This window comes from Athene noctua, chromosome Z (genome assembly GCF_965140245.1).
Source record: "Athene noctua chromosome Z, bAthNoc1.hap1.1, whole genome shotgun sequence".
NCBI lineage: Eukaryota > Metazoa > Chordata > Aves > Strigiformes > Strigidae > Athene > Athene noctua.
Window position 1 is genome coordinate 50,498,244 of NC_134077.1, and position 22,431 is coordinate 50,520,674.

The window sequence follows — 22,431 nt, forward strand, 5'->3', positions numbered from 1 at the left end:
GGAGCATGACTGCCTGACTGCTATTGAACATGTGTACTCCAGTCAGGAGGACTTGAAGGACACATCGTTGGAGAATCCTGACTGGGAGTTATACACAGATGACAGCAGCTTTGTGGAACACGTGGAAGACGAATACTCTGGATATGCGGTAACAACTGACAATTTGATCATAGATGCAAATGCATTGTCTGTCAACACTTCAGCTCAAAAGACAAAACTCATTGCTTTAACTAGAGATCTTGAATTAAGTGAAAAAAAGAAAGGAAATATTTGGACTGACTCAAAGTATGCTTTTGGGGTAGTATATGTCCATGGAGTCTTGTGGAAAGAATGCGGATTATTGTCTCCCAAGGATCAAATATTAAACATCAGGATGAAATTTTGCAGTTATTGCAAGCAGTTCAGAAACCAACTCATGTGGCAATTATGCACTGGTAAAGCACATAAGGTTGGGAATACAAAAGAAATTGGAGGAAGTAAGTTAGCAGATGGGGCTGCCAGAAAAGCAGAGACAGAAACAATGTTACAAATGGCATCAATTCCAATCAAAACAGTAGTTCTCCCAGGGGAGAAACTTAAATATTCAGAAGATGATAAATTGAGGCAATTATTGAATGCTAGGAAAAATTTAGCTGGATGGTGGGTGACACATAATGGACAAGTAATAGTACCTCTTCTAATGAGAGAAATAATTCAGGTGAAACATCAGGAGTGTTATTGGGGCATAGAGGCTTTCACAACCCTTTAAAAAAGACAACTAGCATCAGTTAAGATGTTAGGAACTGCCAAAATAACTGCAAAATGCGAACTGTGTTTGAAAAATAATCCGGTAGTGAATAAAAAGCTTCCAATGGGTAGACTCAAATCTGGAAGTGTACCAGAAGACTACTGGCAAGTAGACTTCTCAGAGTTGCCTAGACAAAATGGGTATCGGTACATTCTGGTGGGGGTCGATACTTTTACAAGATGGCCAGAAGCCTTTCCTTGTTGTACCACTCGGGCAAATGAGGTTCTAAAATGGTTACTACAAGAAATAATCCCAAGATTTGGAGTTCCTATTAGGATCTCTTCAGATAGAGGCCCACACTTTGTTCCTGAATACAACTCTGGGATTTACTTACACCACGGAGGCCACAGTCTAGTGGAAAGGTAGAAAGAATGAATCAGACCCTAAAAGGCAAATTAGCAAAATATGTCAAGAAACTAATTTAAAATGGCCTCAGGCACTTCCATTGGCATTGCTGTGAATCAGGGTACAACCAAAAAGTGGCACATCAGTTAGTTCTTATGAATTATTATATGGAAAACCATATGAATCTCCAGAACCAAATCCAAATATGCATGTAAAAGGAAAACAAGATGTGTAAAATTATTTACTTTCCTTAGGAAAAAAACCTGACTGCAATCTGAAACACAGTAGTGTGGAACAGACCTCTATCCCTGGAATACGTGACACAACCTGGAGACTACATCTATGTGAAGATGTGGACTTCTGAACCCTTGCAAGAACACTGGAAAGGACCCTTTCAAATACAGCTGACTACCTTTACAGCTATCAAAATTGCACAAACAGATGTGTGGATTCGCTATACTAGAGTGAAGAAGGCACCCCCTTCATGGAAGGTCTTAAGTAGGGATCTGGGATCTTCAAAACTGACTCTAAAATATGTCTATATATTGATCGAAAATTGTTTTAGATTGGATTTTAATCTGGAAATTGATGCTAGTGGGATCCTGATTTGAGGTAACAACTGAAAGACAAAATGCAATTGAGAATTATGAGGAAATGTTAGACCTGAAGGAGATGAATAGAAGGCAGGTAGACACAGCTAATACACCTCCCAAAGAAATCACCAGAATAAAATTTGATGTTAGGATTAAGGAATTTACGGAACATAACACAGATTACTGCTTGTTTACCGATACCAAGAGTAGTAGGCAAATCTGTTCTATGGGGAATTTTAAGACTGAATTTGACCAATTTAAGACACAGAAATGAGACTACTCATTGTGAATAAAAACCTGTTGTTGAGTGGTATGAACAAGTGAAAATTACCAGGAAACAATGGAAGTCCCCAGGGAATAAAGCAGATTGTGAAAAAATGTTAAATGTTTTCACAAAAATAGGAAGATATTGAACAGCTGGGTGGTGTTCTTATGATGAACAAATTAGAAACAGCGTAAGTAGAAACATCATGGAATGGAAGTGTGACTGACAAAACCAGTCAGACTGCATAAGAAGAGGTGCAATGGGATTCTTTACAGACCATGTCTTTATTTTCTCAGTTTCAGTATATGGCTAGAACTCCTTGGTGTTTTACTTTACTTGGGATGGGACAATATTTGCAGCCTTCCCATCAGTAAATGATAAAGGAAGGACACTAAAAGAAAAGAAAAATTTAGCATCTTCAGGGAAATGTGAGAAGGTATATGACTGCAGCAATGTAGACCTAATAATTCAGATAATTCCTCCTTTGGCTGCAGCCTTAAAATATGGGTGTCTTTGTGAAGGACTTAAAAATGGCCATAATTTAATCAAAACCGATACATCCAACAGAGGAATAATATTTAGCTGTAGAAAAACTACAATTCAGTCCAGGACATTTAGTTTGGGCAATGAGTAATGGAACCTGGACAATGCATCTGCCCTTGGATGGAAGAGTAAAACAGATTATTTTATGTATGCCAATTGTGACCAATTTGGAAACAGCCTCCCTTTAAAGGATCCTTAGAAAATTTAAAATTGAAGCAGGTTAAAAGATCAGACAGATAAAATGAACACTCAATGGGACTAAAAATTGGCTAGGCTCTAGAATCCTTTTTGAATCCCATGGCATCACAGAAACAGGCAATGGCTGTATCGACTGACTGGACAAGTAGAAAGACTGGCAAATGTCACAAGGAAAGGATTTAATGAATTAAATTTACAATTACAGGCAATCTCAAGAATGACTTTGCAAAACAGAATGGCACTAGACATGCACTTGCTCAACAAGCCCAGAGTTTGTGGATACCTCAAACAAGAGTATATCATTGCTGCATACATATCCTAAATGTGACACAAGATGAAGAGCATGACTTAGAATTACTAGCAAAAATTGAGGAAGATACTGTAAAGGTCTGAGAATATATGTCAGAAGACTGCATAGAAAAAATTTTTAGTGGATTAACATGGCATGTTATTTATTTTGCTGGCTGTTTTCTTGATGATTTACTTCTGCTTGAAGAAATAAATTAACAGCAAAATTGCATTCAATTGCCTGATAAAAGAAATACCAAGACTCTCAACATCATACAGTGAGACAGAAATGTAACAGATCAGTATGAAAGTACTGAGACGATTGTCAAAATTTTCAAAGGGGCAAAATGTTACTGATCTGTTATTAATTTGAGCTGATTTTAATGATTTTGATTTAAATAAGGAATGATTAGGCCTAATCAATTAAATGGAATTTAATAGGAGTATCGGTTTTATTATAGTTAGAAAAAGATAGTTGTGTAATGTTTTAAGTAGCCATAGAAACACTGCATTTAGTTTAGAGTAACCATACAACCAGTCATGCTGCTACAAAGTCCACTGTAAAGTCCCAGGCTAAGGCCTCATAGGCCAGTAATAATCACTAACCAGATTTCTATTCAAAGAGTAAGATTCATAACCAGGTACTATTGTTAGGCTGTTCGGTAAGGACGATTTATTGCCCTGTTGACCAGGATGTTCTAAAGGATACATTGTGAAGGGACCTTGAAGCATGTTAAAATTGTAGTGTGAGCCAAAGTCCTTGAGACAAGGACTTTGGAGGGTCTTTCTTTTGAGTCGGTGGTCCATGGTGGTCATAAAAGCAGCCCCTCAACTCAATTTAAAGACAAAATGCACGTGACCGGAAAGGGTGGGATTAAGAAAATGAATGATGAGAACTGATATGACTATGTGTGAGAATCTGTTCACTATGCATCATTATAGCCTATATAACCAGTATGCCACATGAGTTAGGTGTGTACTGTTGGTGAGACGACTCCCCTGCGCACCCGGCTGTTAATAAAGAAGTGTCTGCTTATCTGCATCATACTGGTTGTTTACAAATTCTCGTATCCTGTTGGGTAACACTACTAACCAAGTATAACGCTTAAAGAGGAAAAGGCAAGAGTGATTTAATGTGATCTCATTTCTGTTAAAAGTATTATAAAGGGATGCTTTTCTGTATTAGCAGAGTTGGGGGTTGAGCTAATGTTTCTGCTGTAAGACTTAGTTGAAAAGAAACCTTTCTGCTTTCTCTTCCCTTAATTCCCCAGGACACTGGCAATTAAATTACAAGTTCACTGACACACTGGTGAATTTTATTTCTTCTGTTACAAGCCTTATCACTTAATTCATCTGTAGGTAGTCCAGTCACCTAACAACAGTATGATAATCCTGGCCCTCGAAGAAAAATGAATTTATCAAACCATACAATTCTCTTCATATCTCTTAAGAAAAACATTATTCTAGCTTTTCTGGAGAACAGTGGAAGTACAACACTTTTTTCCCTCAATGGTAGACAACATGATCCATATAGCCCCACACCATTAAAAATTTTTTTTATGCAAAAACCACCCCTAACCAAACAAGACCCTCCTAAAATAAGGAGACTGAACTCTCAAAATGTATTTGAGTTTTATCAGTGTTTTCTTTAATTAGCTCTTTAAAATAAATTGTTACCAACTCATACAAAACCAAAGCAAGCTTTCCTAGAAATGGAAAGCTATAGATGGATAATAGAGACAACTACTCCCGAATTATTTTGCATGCTGAAGACTTTGGAGACAGCTAGGAAGTGCTTTCCCCCTCCTTGTAACGTGTATAATAAAATAGCATCTTAGAGAAGTAGGCCTTTAAAAAGTCCTCAAAATTATAATATGTTTTAAGATGTTTCCTTGAAAGTAGATTATAGCTAAAGCATATTTTCCAAGTCTCGTGTTTTCTGTTTATTATTCCTCTGCACTTTTAATTTTTATTTTTAAAGTTTGCTGCCCCAAACTCTCTCCGATTTTGTAAGTATGCTTCCATTTTATCTTTCAAATCACTAATGGAACTTGAATGAAAACTAATCCAAGGACACACTCAAAGTTTGTCAGAACTTCCAAGGAGGCCACGCAACAAGTTATACCTACAAGAATCTTCTACAGCTGAAGAAACTAACCTTCCTAACAAAAGCTACGTCTCATTGCACACCTACAATTATTTATTAGACTTATAGCTTCCGTAAAGAGGTTAAATTAAATTATGTTTTTATCTGAGGAAGGCTAGCTGATTGATGAAATACATCTCTGTTCTGATACAATTCCCTCACAATACTTCACTATAAGAAAAACACTTGTTTAACAGACTACACATTTTCTTTCTCGGAATTGGCAAAAGCTCTTGTAACCACTGTTACAGATCCTTACAGAGCAACAATAAAGGTTTGGTGGGGTTTTTTTTAAACACAAGTAAGTAATGGTTTAGGTATTGGTAATGACAGGTAAAAGGTAATGACAAGTTTCCAAATAGGCAATCTGATATACACAAACACCCGAAAACTCACCATTTATTCCAAATGTCCATAAGTATACCTCAATACCTGCATCACGAACACAGACAAAGATTAACACAATGAACTTCAACAGCAAAAACTCCTCTGTTTTGCCCTCACAAGCTTTTAACAGTGGTGATTTAAATGAACACCTCTCAATCCTCAGACAGGCAGCAGCTCTAATGACCACAACAATCCAGTATGTGGAACAACTCACTACCAGTTTTTTTCAAATCTGTTTCCTAAAAGGTGGTAAAAGATTTGACAAATAATTACTTGAAACTAATGTAAGCTCAAAAGAAAGTAAGAAATTATTATAAATAATTACAGAAAAATTTGCATTATTTCAGCCCATTAGCAACTGATACTGTTGTTTAAACTGTTCAGAGAAGATCTCTGAACTAACAGGAAAAAGAATCATCCTTCAGCATGGCAGATAATTGTGGAAATAATCAGAAATACTATGTTTCACTAAAATCTGCAAACATTTAATTGTCTACAAAATATTCTAGCACAGCTCCACAACCTTTCAACAGCAGCCTTATTTATGTATCAGGGATAGAAGCCACCAAAGTGAATGCAATACAAAAAAACACTTTTATACTTAGTTTTGTGTCGGGTACATTAGCAAATTAATAGTTCTCTGAACTTTATGAACTTTCATAGCGTGCAGCCTTGTCACACCTGCACGTACATGATACACTGAGTGATCTTCACAATAGCACCAGAAGGGTAAATATACAAAACTGACTTCTCCTCCCCCTCTGCTACCAAATAAGCTAACCAGAGGTCAGCTAGTTTTTCCACTTGTGGAATTAGAAAGATAGACAAAGAAGATGACTAATTTTGCTTTCAACAGAAGGTGTACTTTTATTATGCTTTATCTATTTTTTATCCTTTCTTTTTCATATAAAAGGCATCAAGAAGTTCCATTAGTGGATACATCATTCAGACCTGTTGTTTAGGAATTAGCTCACCTCTGTCCAGAGGTTTTCAAAGTTCCTGATCTTCCCTTGACGAACAGACAGGTGTGCCTGCAAGAGATGATCACCTTGGCTGGTCCAGCTTAGTAGTTCACAGATCAAGGTTTCTCCCATTGTTTGTGTCTTTGAATCAACTGGAACCAGTTTGGGAACCTCTGATTAAAGCCTTCTTCATTCTGTTTAATTTTGTCTGCTCTATATGTCCCTGGAGTTCTTCTGAGAAACAAAAAAGGCCAGGAAAGGCCTATAACCCACTACTAAAGCAATCTTACACCAGTGGTTACGGAATTTACATCCCAAGAGCACTAATCTTTAAATGCTAAACCTCAAATCATACAGGCTGATTAGAAGTAAGTGACAGTGGTAACACTACACGTTCACTAAACTGGACAAGCTATCCGTACATCAGCTGATGGTTACAGTTAACTACAGGCATAGCACTTTGCCTGAAAGGGAAGAGAGCTAGTCATCAACATACTGAGGAAAGAAAAAAAAAAGGCACTGACAAAACTATTAAAGAAAAATTAAAGTCCTGAGGAAAAAGAGGTTGGGAGTGGGAAATGACATACACATACCATATCCAGAATGCAGTAAGAATAAGCTCTTTTCAATTACAGGTTTGAAGTTTAGCCTCACACCAAGTACAATTAGTTTTCTGAAATTCCCTACAGGTTTCAGAGGAAAAGGACAACTATATGCCCATTTTAAGAATACATAAATAAATAACTCAGAAAACAAAAGAAAGTTAAGTTCTCCAAAGGTTTATTCCAGAAAGTCTTGCAGGCTTAATCTGTTATTAATTAGGTCTTATGAACAGTAAAGCTTGGTTTTAGGCATTTGTCTAAAATTAAACTGATTTAAATGTCATAGTTTCTTATTTGATCTGCCTCCCATCTTAGCAATGTCACAACCAGATTCAATAATAGTTGACCAAACAGTGTTTTGCCATATGCTTGCCCTTTGAAAAATTCCTTGCTTCCCATGTTAGTTCAAAAAATACATACCTAAAACTGAACTCCAAGAATCCAAAAAATTGGATCTGAAATTTGGTATTAAAAAAATACACACACACTGGCTGTTCTACCAAATAGGGATCAAGCTTAAGAAGGAATAAGAGAATTGAGTAGTGCCAAATGAACTTGCAACAGCTTCATTAAAAAAAACAAAACATGCTTGTCACCATAAAATTTTACGTTCAACACAAATTCATATACAGGCTTTTAAATAAAAAAGTTTCTAGTCTACTTCCTTTCCAACAGCTGAGAAGAACAAGTGAAACATTTATGTATACACAAACTTTTCAGTCGCTCTTTGGCACAGCAGAACTAATTTTGAAAAAAAAAAAAAGTCCATTACTGCAATTATTATACACAGTTTTAGTACTAGAACAATAAAGACATGCATCGAGCATTTTTAATGAGTTGTTTTAGAGCTCTACTTTACTCTGTCCTCAAGTAGCATGGATAAGCACAACTTTTTTTGTTTAGTATGGAATTATTTGCCTATGTCAACAGAAAACATAGTTCAATTTTGGTATTCTTCTGTCCTACTATGGGACTGTCATGAACAGCTATAAGAGTTTAGCCAAGCAGCTTTAAAAACAGTCGTAAAGTTTATCACTTAATAATATTAAGATAGTTTAATTTCTTTTCACCACATTGCTACAATTCTTCCTGTGACTTTACACAATATACCAGGACTCTGAAGCACAATGACTTTTTAAAGCATCCATGTAATTCCTTTTACAGGCAATGAAAAACTACTCACTGATTAAACCTTGTGTGTGTTTCAGTTTGCTGATGCACAGTAAGCACAGACCTCCATGCTTAAAGAAATCTTACAAAATAATGCTTTTATTAAAAATTTGAAGAAATTTAGTATTTATTCAAAGCCAGGAGAATTTTCCCTGCACCCCTTTATCCAAAGGTAAATTAAAACCTGCTCCTAATTGTTCAGTCTACTGCAAATTACCTTGTGTTGAACCCCAGGGCAAGAACAAGCACAGACACTAGGGTAACAAGTTTTCACAGGCCAGTATAATTGCCTTAAGTTGCACACTTCTGTATCATATCAAATATGAAGCAGCTTAGCTTCTCCTTATTGATAGGTAGCTATCCTCCTCTTCTTCTGAATCCAAAAAAAACATACGCACAAAAATAACCACTGCCCAAGACACAACCATCACGGGTTTGCTACCATTCTATGGTAAATGCAAGTGAGCTTTATAATGCAAATGTTTTGTCCTTACTCATGTTCCTACAGACAGAGTTGACCCAAATAATTTATTATTATTGTAAGCAAGTTTATTTGGTTTCGTTTGGTGACAAAGACAGGTCTGTGGAAACTAAGAGAGGGAAATGTCCATCTGAGAAAGTAAGACATTTCCCTGTTCTTCCCTTAAGTGTCTCCTCATAGGGGATACTTAGGTCACCAACCTTTGTTTGAAGACTAGGTTTAATTGTGTTAGTCTGAGAAACATTGTTCCAAATGTTCCAAATGTCAAAAGGATCACCCAAACATTCTGGAAGAGCAAGCCCAGGGCTAACACACCTATTCCAGCTGTTAGAAGGTAACCCAGTGGCAAATTACTGCCAGCTAAATTTTTAAAATTAGTAAACCATGGCAAATTAAGTGAAGTTATTGGGTAAAATATGGCCCCCTCTAGTCACAGTGGACAGATCATTTTCTTAGGAATTACTGCAATGGAAGAGCAAATATTTTGCAAACTGAAGCATGATCACAGAGACAAGAGACCAAAGCATAAAAAAACTTCTCCCTGCACATCTCATTTTAAGAAAAGCTTATAGACTTATGATTAGACAATTTAAAGCAAAAGTAATTTTCAACCTATCTTTGCAATGATCAGAAAAAAAGAAAAAAGGACTCAGGGAAAATGGTATCTTGCCTCTAACGTGCATCTTGAAAAAGATGAGCAACCAGTAATGAACTGAATTGGTCCTACCTATTTTCTTCACCTTCAGCCATTTTAGCTTAGATGAAAGCAGTTCTCATACAAATGCATTCAAGTAACTGTTTACACTGGAAACATAAATCACTTAAGTGCATTTGCTGTTAAGATTGGCAAGTCTTCTGCTGTGGATACTAACCAATAACATGATCTTCATTTTACCAGACCAGCTGCAGAATATTCACTCAATCTACAATATTAGTATCAATCTCAGCCTAAACAGATTATCAGCTTTAAATGGTGAAGAGTTGCAAGAGATGTCAAAGCCATAATATGAGTAACAGCAAGGCACTGCAAACAAAATTCAGCATTGCATTATGAGCTCTAGCTACAGTTAACTATGTCGTTTTTGATAAATTTGGAGAGTCAGTGAAAGCACAGCACTTTAAAACAAGAATTGTTACTTATATAAGAGTAGTATAGCTGTTGAGAAATGATACCCGATATTTGTATTATTAATAATTTAAATACTGCTGTCAACCCTGGATTCATCAGGGAAAACAACGGTAACATGAAACTGCTGATCATACCTTTTTGAATAAAAACCATCAGCATTATATGGTATTTTCTTTGCTTACACACAGGTCTTTCAGATTTTTGATAGAAAACACAACACATCCTGCCTAAGTCAGGGGCTAGTGGGTGGGGAGGGGCAGGACAACAGGGAGGGAAAACCAGTGACTTTCCCTAAAAGCAGTGAAAACATCAGAAAAGACCAATTCTCATAATGCTGGTGCTTTTTAAAACGTGGAAGAAAAATACACAAGCTACTCGTTCTGAAATTGGTATGGTATCTCCATACTCATGAAATTAATTAGAAGACCCTGACGTACTTAAGAGGATGAAGACTTGTTTCCAGTTACTCTGAGAAGTTATATACCGGACTGTTAAAAGAATGTATTTTAGGATAACATCTGCATGAGTTTGAGTATATGACAATTTTTGCTCAGAAACAATTGCCTTAAACCACTGAATTCCTCTTGTTCTGCAATAGTAGAAAGCTGACAAAACTAGAGCAAGAAGAAAGTCAAAAAGAATGAGGACCACCTTGGAGTCACTTGTTCCCTACCATACCTTGCTTGTCCCACAGCAAACATTCTTTCCTTTCTTAGATGTTGATAATAGGCTCCGATAAAAAACCCTCCTTTGAAATTCCTTCCCTGTGCATGCTACATAAATGGAAATGAAATGAGAAAGTAAATTAATCAAGACAGCACTTCAGTAAGAATTTGTAGCAGCAGCAACAGGTAGACTTTTCCCCTTCTAGATCTGTAATCTAATTTTCTCTCCAGAAAGCTTTATATCTGACCTGAACTAGATTCACTAACAAACATCTAATTGTATTTCCTGAGATTTTGCATCAATCTAGATATTAGTGATAAAACCAAAAATCCTTCAAAAAGACCACATCCCTCCTTCCTTTTGGAAATACACATCCTTATTTGCGGAGAGAACTAGATTGTCCTTGGTACTTGAAACAACTGAGGAACAAAGGGGAGAAATAGAAATTCAAAAAGGCAAAAAGTGAGGTATCTTCCAATGAAAACGGAATCTCAGAAGGCAGGATATCCTTCCGTACAAAAGCAGGTGAGGCTTTCTAGAAGTCTGTCCTGCAGGTAAACAGCACACAGAAGAATAGCCAAGAATGCCTCTGCCTTTTATGCTGATCTCTGCTTCATATTCAACCTTGTGCCAACCCTGCCCAAACAAAGTCTCCTAGAAATGTGGTTAGAGTCCTAAGCATTACTGAAAACCAGGATATTTATTAATGAAGTCTCACGCTCCTCCCCCCACACCCCCACCTTCAATTAATTTTATACATATGAGGAAAAACAAAACAAGAAATCCACCTCCACATTGAATTCCATTCTTCAAGCATCTAGCCTAAAACTATCTGTAATACAGTGCTTTCTTCAACCCTGGCTCCCCACCAAGGCCACAGCAAAATATTACCATTGGAAAATGTTCTTTTCATCCATTATTAATACAGCCACACGTCCCTAGTGATATGAAATAACATATATTTGTCTCATGTCTCTCCATACAAGCCACAGGTATACACATATACACTGAGGGTAGAAATGAATCTCCCCCAGCAACCTGAACAGGTTGGAGAGCGCATCAATCAGAAGAGAGTCTGTTTGCCTTCTCTGTCTTAAGGCTGGCACCTAACAGTAAAGTATGCTTTTGCTTACAAAATGGAGCTGCAGAAGATGGAGAGATGTAATTCACCAAGGTGATTTCTATCCTTATTCACTTCTAGAGAAGCTCCTTTTTCTTCCTCCCTTCAGTAGAGAGATGACCCTGACAATATTCATTGTAAAGGCTCCCTCCACCTGCCAGCATGTCAACCCTATCAATATCCAAAAATCTGTGGTTTCCAAGTATATCAAACAACGACATATTCCTTAATCCTAAAAGCACTGAAGAGTTAGATTTGTAGGAAGTCAAATGAAAGGCAGAATTCACTGTTAAGCTATTTTTTTGAATATACTCTTGTCAGAGCATGGATTTTGGCCAATCACATCTCACAAAACTGAAGTTCCACTGATGGCAAAGCAACCATTACTGAATTTGTGCATCATCTTTACCATAAAGACAAAGAACTTCTGAAAGGGATTAACGAAGAAAAAAAGTAATTATGTCAATTTATAATAAAGCTGTCTGCAACTGGAAGGTTTTGAGAGGGTAGTACACTAATCTCTAATATATTTGCTCCCATTCTGATTTCACTTTGGGGTTCATATCATTGTCTAAACCACACATGGTTATCAAACAGAACAGGCAAGCAATTATCCAGAACCATAAAGACATAGACAACTGTCTTCCAAGGATAACTGTATGAGTTACACAACCTACATCTTCTAAGCATTATTTGTATTTTTTTTTTTTTTTTTTACATTCCTAGAAAATAAAGCCAGTCTAATCTACAAGCCTTTTTACAGTTCAAGTGAAGACCTGAGATAAGTTACAGGCATGTAGAACTGACAAAATACCTGCTAGTATATGATACGTACTTAACCTTCACATACTAGAAGTCTAAGCACTATACCGAATTTTGGCAAACATTATGTTTGTCAAGGCATTTGGAAAAAGTTACCAAGAAAACTTAACAGAAATGTCACTAGTGAACTATTATAGAACATGCCTTCTCCTATGCTACTCAGCTCACAACACTTATAGTAAATCTAGAAAGCTGGAATTTCTGTATTTAAAAATCTCAACAGCGAACACTGGACTTAAGCTACCTTTATTCCACATACTAGGGAAGAAGTCTGTGAATGAACATAAATACTAAATTAAGAAAATGAGTTTTGCAACAGAAATAATTATTTGATTTTAATAAATACCAGACCAGAAGTCTGACTTCTAATAAATCTTTTAGTTCTTACCCATTTAGGGCAAGAGAGTACGATCTAGCAAAGTTCATTTTTACATTTAAATTGGATTAATGCAGGTTCACAAGAAAAGAAAGTTTGTTGGTTTTTGAAAGGGCATCAAATTAAAGTCTGTATGGATGAAATTTTACCTCAGTATTGGCACTGACCAGCTAAAACATCTTACTATGCTCTAGAAGAAGTCAAAGAATATTGCTGGGAGAAAAAATGAGTCAAGCTTACTACTTTTTCATTTTATATATGACTGGCCACATCTGGGTAGAGCAGTATCACTCCAAATAGCAGCATCAGTAGTAGACAGTAAATTGCCAGGCAATGTTACGCTTTATGACCTAATTGGCATAGTAATCTTAAAACAGATTAAATGTACAAACATTCCCTGTATTCATTAATTGTTCTGCTCTAAGAGGAATCTAAGAGATAATACAAAGTAACACAATGGATAGGGGGGAAAAAAGCCTCCAAGGTATACATTCAGAGGGAACTGTCATTTTAAAAAGGCTGCTCCCAAAGTTACATAGTTACTTTGCCAAGACTGAGATCTCAAGACTACCTCTGAACCACTAGGAAGACCTGGAAACAAAGGATGGAAGATGCACCAGTGACCTTAAAGAAAGCAACACATTTTAATGGAGCACTTTAATTCTAAAGTACTTCTAAACTTGCAGATAAAAGTAGTCTCAGACTTCACCAGGCAGGCTTCCCACACTCTCTAAAACAAACAACTCTGGAAATCAGCATTAAGAATATTTAGGTTACCACATACCACCCATCACTCAAGAAAGACAGCTGTAGTGATTGAACTCAGAGCCCTTCAGCTGAGGTAGCTGGCACTGTAAGAAGGGGACCACCAGTTCCACACGGTTGGAGAATAGGACCTGCATACAGCTAGGCCAGAAGTGAAGTGAAAACGAAGAGATGACTTAAAAGACAGCAAGTGGACTCAACAGTTGGACATCATGACAAGAATGTTCTCACTATGCAAGGCCACCATAAATCCACAATGTGAGAACAACTGGAAAACACAAAACCAAAATAATAACTAAAATGACACGATTCCATTTTGTGCAAACTACCATATAGAACAGAAGGTCTAAAGTTCAGCAGTTACTCTGTATAAATTAAGCATTTAAATACTGAAATCCACAGAACTACTATTGAAGTAAGTATCTACTCTCACCAGTACTTGTAGGTGTAGACCTCAAATACAATATTGGAACATTTAACAACATTTAAAAAAACCACAAACAACAGATCAACTGAGTAAACAAAAAACCCAAACCAAGAGCTAATCAGCTCTTAGGGGTTTATAAACTTTACAGTCTTATCAAAAAGACTAGAAAAACCCTACTTGTAAGTGCTTGGAGTATACTGTCAGTAACTCTTATTCTGCACGCAGATCCCCAAAAAATCATCAGAAGATATTTCAACAACATCTCAAGCACCCTGCAATAACTGCAGAATATTAGAATCTGATCAGGTAATAGTTAAGGCTAGTAGTCACCACAACTAACAACAGCAATTTCGATATATTTCAGCATTTTGTGGAACCATTTCAACAAAATTTCCAAGTGAGCAAGTCAAACAAGACCTCATATAGCACAGATTTACAAGCAGTTTCACAGCATACACTACAGGAAAGAAGCATAAAAAGGTAACCTAGATTTAGAACCATTCTACACAAGCCGATAGTCATATCAACTCAACTCCTGAATTCCACATGCCATCAGCGAACTCATATTTTACACCACAGCAGAAAGTTAATTCCAACTACCCCACGGTGGAAGCGGTAAATCTGAATTAAACTATCTCACCATTCTTTGAAACTGATCAGTGATGAGGCCCCTTTGTCTCTAGAATCAGCTGTTCATAGATAAATACAAACCAGTTAACTACACTGTTTCAAGGAACTCAACACTTATCCATGTCATAGAGATGTGGATGGACACTGTCTGCACACTGATACAAGGCAGGTTGCATTCCCCATTCTTTTAAGTCATGTGGTATGCTGACAGATAGGTAGTATCTGGACAGCAAGTGGGACATCTTGATACCCAGAAGCTGCTCATCAGGAAAACCTGTGTCAAAAAAGATCACCATTCACCTTCCAATCATAAAACCACTGAACTTGAAAGAGTAGTAAGAGACGGAGAATGAGAAAAACAACAACAAAAAAGTTCTCTCACACCTGGTATGAGAAACAAGGTATCTAAACACAAAACGGAAAGTAACTGTCCATAACAGTGATTCTGTCTCACGGTTCAGCTTCTGTGAACAACTTCTGAAAGACAGGTTTTAAACCACTTGGTTAAATCGGTTTTAACCATCTACAAAAACATATTCTCATGCAACAACATCAAGAAGTCAAGTCTGATCCAATACCTGGGGAAAGAAAGTAAAATAGACAAAAAAACCCAAAATGAAAGCATGAGAACTTTACAGTAACAGGTTTCTTTCTATTTTAAAAAAAGTGGCTATTTCTTCAGAAAAATAGAATCTTATTCAAAATCTTTCATTTGTCAAATATTAAGCAAATTAATTATACATTACATTAAAAACCACTTTAAAACAACTATTGTATCAGCTGGATGTTTACAAATCTGAACAAGTCAAAGAGTGCAGCTTGGCAACAGACAGCAAAGAAAGATCCAGGCTAAGTCAATGGAAGAATACTACTCAGACCAAGAAAATACACAAAAAGTATTGAAGAGTAACTAAAAGTGTTTATTACATTCAGGACTTTATATTTCAATTGGTAATTTCATAAATATTTAGAACTACACCAAGTCATTATTTACTTGGTCAAAGATTCACTGAAAAGTGTTTCTTCTTAAAAGAAATCAGTTCATTTCTAACATCTTCCAAAAAGCTAATCACTGAGACTGCATTTCTCACAGTTTTCTTTTTCCTCAGTCTCACTTCCCAATATGAAAAAGTAAACAGTTTTGGAAGACGATTCTACTAGTACTGGGTTTTTAATTTGGTTAAACACAGCCTGGAATTACCCACAATGACAAAAACACTGGAGTGACTTCACTTAGTGGTACCAAAGACACAAATATTTGGCAAGCTCTTCAACTAGATCAGCTCCTCATGGGATACAAAGACGCACAATACTGATTTTTGACCAAATCAACACAAGACAGAAAGAAAAATCTTCAAGGTGTCATAAGAAAGACTACAATCACAAGGTATAGCAAAGATGCTACAGACAAAAAAACTTCACAAAGCTAATGAAGTGCAAGGAAATTTTACAGAATAAAATACAGTTCTAGCGACAAAACTAAAGTGTACCAGTTAACAAACACAACTATTTTTAAGTGATCCACTATCTAAACAGATGTGTTGCAGATGGCCTATTTTTGTTTATTTTGCTCTTCGGCCTAAGAATCAGCTTAAGTATCCAAAGGCTTATTACTAGGGAGGAGCTGCATACCTCAGTACACTTCACATTTTTAGTAAGAGAGCAATAATTTCAAAATTTGGTGGCTATCATAATGAATGACTAATTAGCAACAACACATAAACTATTCTTGTGGCTTTACTAATAATATTGCTTTCAGGTTATTAAACGTAAAAAAAAAATAGTAACTGGCTGCTCCAGGAATCTACTGATATATCAAGTTACAGACTTATGGTCAGACTTTTCCACCTTGAAGCAGCACAGTTGGCTCAGGAGCCATGACGTAGATACACATTCCAAAATGATCTTGTAACTTGGATGACTCCACTCAAGTTTTACGTTGATGTAAACTCTATTATTATAAATTATTTTTTCCTCACCTCTGGTTAATCAATGCTTGTTAATGGAGATTGAAAAAGCAGAAAAAATGTACGAATATATGAGTACTTCAGCACTGAAGTGTAGTATATATTTCTATCCCAATAAAAACTGTATGATTATGCCATGCCAGTGCTTCTCCACTAGAAGCTTCCAAAGCAAAGCAGACAAAGACGACAGAGCTAGGACATTTGTTACTTCAGGGCAATGCTCAGATATTAAGAGAAGCCACAGCTATCCCTGTGTATATGACTGAAAGACCATGTCTTTAGACATAACCTTCAAAAAACGCAACATTTACTATTACAGTAACACACAGAGAAAGCAATAAAAAGCATCATGTCTTTGCACGTTCGGCATTCACCCTTGTTACAACCTAGCTACAAATCTGTTCCACAGCAGATCACTTTATATATCCTCAACAAACTACGTTCAAGTTATTTTGGTTTTACGTCATAAGCAAAAAAAATAAGCCATTTTCGTCAAAGCCAGAAGGGGGTGCTCTGAATAACTGAGGTGGGGGGTACTGAACTGAGCATTTGCCTTGTGTCTGAGAGGTCAGAAGCATGCTCTCTTGTTTCAGTTTGCGAGCTCACTTAAATTCACGATGCCATTATAAAAAAAAAAAAAAAGGAATCTGAAAAGCAGAAGGCCTCATTTTAGCAAAAAGGAAATGCTTCAGTTTGTGCTATTGTCATCACAAGGGCAAATTAATCTGTGACAAAAAACTGCCAACAAAAAAAGCTGGCAAGTGTTAATCCCAGTTTTGTATCCCATGATCTGTGAGCTGTTTAAGACACTGACAAGGAGATACAGGGGATGCAAAGAAATTCAAAAAGCCTATGCTACGGTTTTTACCTACACAATGCCGATTCTGACCTAACTAGTTCAGGTCTTTTTAACGTCACTGCGCTGAGTTGATATCTTATACCGAACTACGTCCTGAAATGAAAGAAACGGCCCTGAATGAAAGATCATTCCGCAAGTGGAATATAGTATTTAATCTCTGCCAGCACTTTGGTGCATCAGCCTCCCCCCACCCAAGAAGAGAAAAAGATACGCACATTCCAATCAAGCCTCTCTCAGCGGGGCTCACCCAGTTTCCCCCCCCCCCCCCCCCCCCCCCACCTTCCCTCCCTGCCTCCCTCGCCCCAGGCCTTGCCAGGTTCCCAATTCCCCTTTGATTTTAGGTTTCATTTTGTTGTAAGCAGCGAAACGAAAGGAGAAAGCTTCCAAAGCGAGGATCCTTACCCTTGAAATCCCGCCATGCTCGCAATAAGGAGGGTGAACTGTTTTTCCTCTTTTTTTTTTGGATGGGAGATGAGGGGGGAGGGGAAAGAAACAAAAGCCTAAAAGGAGGAGAGGCTAAGCGGCGGAGACAGAGGGAGAAGGCGGAGACCCTGGTGGAGGAGCAGGGCGAGCGTCAGCCATGTTGTGTGTGTGTTGGTCCAGTATTTACAAACCTGCAGCTGCAGCAGCGCTTGGAGTCTGGGAGAGAGGGGAACGAAGGGAGGGAGAGAGAAAGGCGAGGAGGGAGGAGAGGCAGGCCCAGGGAGTGGGAAGGGAGGGCGGGAGGAGGGGAAAGCGGCGGCAGACAAAGGATCCCAGCGCAGCGCGCACACACGCGCACGCTCGGGGCGCTTCGCGCCGCGGCAGCGCTGCCTGCAGCCCCGCTGCCCGCAGCCCCGCCGCTGCCGGCCCGGGGCGGCGGCTCCCCCTCCGGCCGCCGCGGCGCGGCCCAGCCCGGCCCCGCCGCCACCGCACTCACGCCCCCTTCACCCCGCTCCCCCACGGCGGGGAGGGGAGCCGGGGCACGCTTTCCCCCGTCCCCGCCTCCCTCGGCGTGCGCTATCGAGGGGGAAGCTTCTCTGCGGCAGCCCCCCCGGCGGGCCCCAGCCCACATACAATGGCTCCGCGGGTGGGGAGCGGACCCCTCCCCTCCGGCAGGGGACGGAGCGTGGATGCGGACCGGGGCCGGTGCCAAGGGCGGGCGGCTGCCCCCCGGAGCCCGGAAGGGTGGGAGCTGCCCGGCAGACGGGGCGCCGCGGGGGAAGCGGCGGCAGAGACCGCAACGTGAGCCCGGGGCCCCCGCGGCCCCACCGCCGCCCGCCTCCTGCGGCTTCCGGGAGGGCCCCTGAGGCGGGCGGTGGGGGCGGGACGGGAGGGGCGACGGGCCGCGGCGGAGGAGGGGGCGCGGAGCCGGGACGCCCGCGGGTGGACACATACTGTCAGCCCCGGGGGAGGCGAGGCGAGGCTGGGCTCAGAGCTCCGGCTTCCCCCACAGCGACTCCCTCCGGCTCTGCCCGGTACTGGGCCGGGCCAGGCCAAGGGCGGCGCGACGGGCTGCGCTCGCTGCGCCCCCCCCCCCCCCCCCCTCCGCCTCGCCTCCCCTCCCCTCCCCCGCCTTCCCCGCTCGCTCACCTGCCGGCGGGACGGGCGCCCGGGGGTGCCAGGCGGGCGGCCCGGGGGTGCCAGCGCTGCAGCCGCAGCCCCCTGCCTCGCCAGGCCACTCAGTTCCTCCGCGGCGGCAGCGAGGACGGCCGCTCCCCTTGTCTCGTTTGCCCCCCTCCGCCGCCGCCGCTACCTCCTGCTCGCCTCTGCCACATTTGGATCCCCCTCTCCCTACGCGAGCTCCGCCGCCAGGATAGAGGCCTCCTCACCTTCCTGCCAAAAAGTGAGCCGCCCGCATCGGGCCGTTCAAAACACAGGGCCGGGCCCCGCCCTTCTCTCTCCTGCCCCCCGCCCTGCCCCCTTCCGCCGGCGCGCAGGCGCACTGCGGCTCCCGAACTGCGACAGGAGCGGGGGGAGCGCTCCCCGGCCCCGGCCGCCGTCGCCGATCCCAGCGCGTCTGCGCGGCCGCCGCAGCCGCCCGGCGCTCCGCCGCTGCCGCGTTGCCCTGCCTTCCGGGCCGGCCCGAAGCGCGGCTTACCCGGCCCTGGGGCGTTGGGCGGGCCTGGCCCCGCCCGCTCGCCGCTCTGCGCAGCCCGCCTGGCGCCGCCTCACGGGCGGGCCGCAGCGGGTCGTGGCGGCGGTGCCGCTCACCAGGAGCGCCTCTGGCCTAGGCAGGCCTCGGGCCCGCGGCCGACCTGGGGCCCAGGGCCACGGCTGGCGGTCTCACGGGTTGTCATGGTGCCCAGCTTTTTCAGCCGGGTTTCTGTGGTGTCCCCGAGCACCTTCCAACCCTCAAACAATCTCAGGTGATCTGAGGAAGTGCTGGTTGTCGTGCTGACAGAAAGAAATCAAGAGTGTGCAGGTACCTGAAGGCTGACTGGCATTTTGCCTGACTAGGCAAAGTGCTTGTAAGTAATAGAGACTGTCGGGGGTGCTGAGTGTAGTATGAAGGAAAACTGAAAGCCTGCATTTTGCACTAAATCGGTATCATTGCAAGACGGGAAATGTTACTGTGATGGAGAAGCAGGAGTTCCTTCAAATCTTAAAATGGTGTCCTTGTCTGTGGAACAGAAACAAAAAAGGGGTGGGGGAACACTTCAAAAATCCCAGCTGAACAAAAGCACTGATTACAAGTTCTTCACACAGTCCTGGTGCGCTGTCTTGTGTGCTCTCAGCTTTTGGCTTGAGTAGCCTGATAGAGAGGGCAGTTGATGGGAAACGTGCAAGTAGTCAAGGCTGTTGTTCAGCAGTTGCTGGACCACAGACAAGTGTCATCTTCTGAACCATTGGTGTTAAATCCCCGGACATCTAGAAGAGAAACAGCAAACTTCATAGCTGTTGTGGAGAGCATTTTCTAATTAATGAAATGTGCACAGATTAGATGGAGTTGAACACAAGGAAATTCAGTAAACCGTACCAGAATTTTGCAGACTAAACTGTGTGTAAACTCTTAATCATAGGGGGGAAAAAAAGTAAAATCATCTGTAGATGTTCTGATGAAAATACAGTGTCATCAAATCGTAGTTTATCAGTTTGGTACATCATTTAAGCCTAGACTTCCAAGAGCCATTCATAACTTCAAACTGACGACAGAAGAGGAAAATCGGTAAATTCACTTCTGACAAACTGAGTAATTTCTTTAACAATGAAAACAGGTGAACAGCAGGGACCCAGTCTGCCTTAACAAATCAAATGCGTATTTTTTTTTGAAGTAGAGCTTGGCAAGCATATCGTGACATAATACGATTTTTGCTGTTACAACACCATAAAACAAACTTCCACCCGTTAAGGGAGCCATAAAGTATCATTACATGTAGAGCTTTTGCATGAGTCTAAGGGCCCCGTGTACATACATTTGGAGTCCAAGAAATGAAATTGATTTGGGGTAAGGATGCTTTGGTTCAAAGGATGGGTACGCATTTGGGATTTCTTAGTTCAAAAGTAGCAAATACACAGGGTAAGATCCAAATTCCCAGTTCACACTTGGGAATCATATCATTCACACATTCGTTGACAGAAAATAAAATACAGGGACATGAATGTACAGGCATACATATTCTGTTTACAATTGTTACTGACAAAACAAAGAATCATATCTTCAGTCAGCCTTTGTTAAATTCACAACTCAATTTCATCACAGAGGGACTGTATCCCCAGTAATTCCTCTGACAAAGGGGTACCCCAGAGTCTGGGATATTATCCATTTACAATTTAAAAAAAATTTTCAACAAGGATGACTAACTAAAAAGAGATATTTCCAAGAGCATTAGGGAAAGAGAGGGAAAGAGAGAGAAAGCATGAAATTGGGAAAAAAGATTGGTAAAGATGAGGGTATATCTTAATAATGCTATACTGCCCAAGCAGGGTCGTAAAATCTGTAACCACATGTGTGTATCACTGAGGTACAAGACAGCTGTTGAGATAAGCAACCAGTGGTTGAATTTCCCTGAAATTAAAAGAACATAGAATCATGGAATGGTTTGGATTAGAAGGGACCTTTAAAGGTCATCTAGTCCAACCCCCCTGTAATCAGCAGGGACATTTTCAGTTCAGGTTGCTCACAGTCCTGTCCAACCTGACCTTGGATGTTTCTAGGGCATCTACAGCCTCTTTGGGCAACTTGTTCCAGTGTTTCACCACCCTCATCATAAAAGATGTCTTCCTTATATCTAGTCTGAATCTACTCTCTTTAAGTTATGCTTTATTTTATCACAATAGGCCCTACTAAAAATTTTGTCCCCATCTTTCTTATAAACCCCCTCTAAGTACTGAAAGGCCACAAGAAGGTCTCCTTGGAACCTTCTCTTCTCCAGGCTTGTTGGAGGTGCGGAAAACACAAAACAGTGAAAAAACTGCAAAACACACATTTCCTTAACACACGGTGTCCAGAACAAATACAGGACGGGGTGAAGATCCGGCGATTTGTGTTGCCATGGCACCAAGGACGTATGCAAAGCAAGGTGGAGACTGCAAGGTCCTGTTCTTCCACTTTACTTAAAGAATATTTGACACAACTATACAGACTTAACTCCTGCTCTTCCACTCTTCTCAAGGACTATTTTGCACAACTCTGCTGGTATTATCTCCCATTCTTCCTCTTTTTCCACAAGAACTGCACTCACCTTGCACCAAGGAATGTGCTGTGTCATTACTCAAGAAACAATGGCTTGACCATAGTCCCACCCACTCTCACATACATACTTAGATAAATACTACCCCGAGTTTCTATCTAACTCAGAGGAACGAGAATCTGGTGCCAAATTGGAGGGACAGATCAACGGGTTTGTGCTCCTTGCCCCCTCGCCCTTCCCCCCCCCCCCCCCCCCCCCAAGGAGGGACATCTTTTGGTAAGATTTGTGCC

General features: G+C 40.7%; 1 protein-coding gene across 6 annotated transcripts in view; it reads right to left on the reverse strand.

Moving 5' to 3' along the window:
* Window positions 1-19,464, reverse strand: part of SPIN1 (spindlin 1) — a 66,570-nt gene extending 47,106 nt beyond the window's left edge. Inside the window, exon 1 of one of the 6 annotated variants that reach the window (XM_074931978.1) lies at window positions 19,101-19,464. The gene's annotated coding sequence lies outside the window, so the exon portion shown is untranslated. The other 5 variants (XM_074931973.1, XM_074931975.1, XM_074931977.1 and 2 more) reach the window with 5 other exon arrangements.
* Window positions 19,465-22,431: the final 2,967 nt, after the last annotated feature.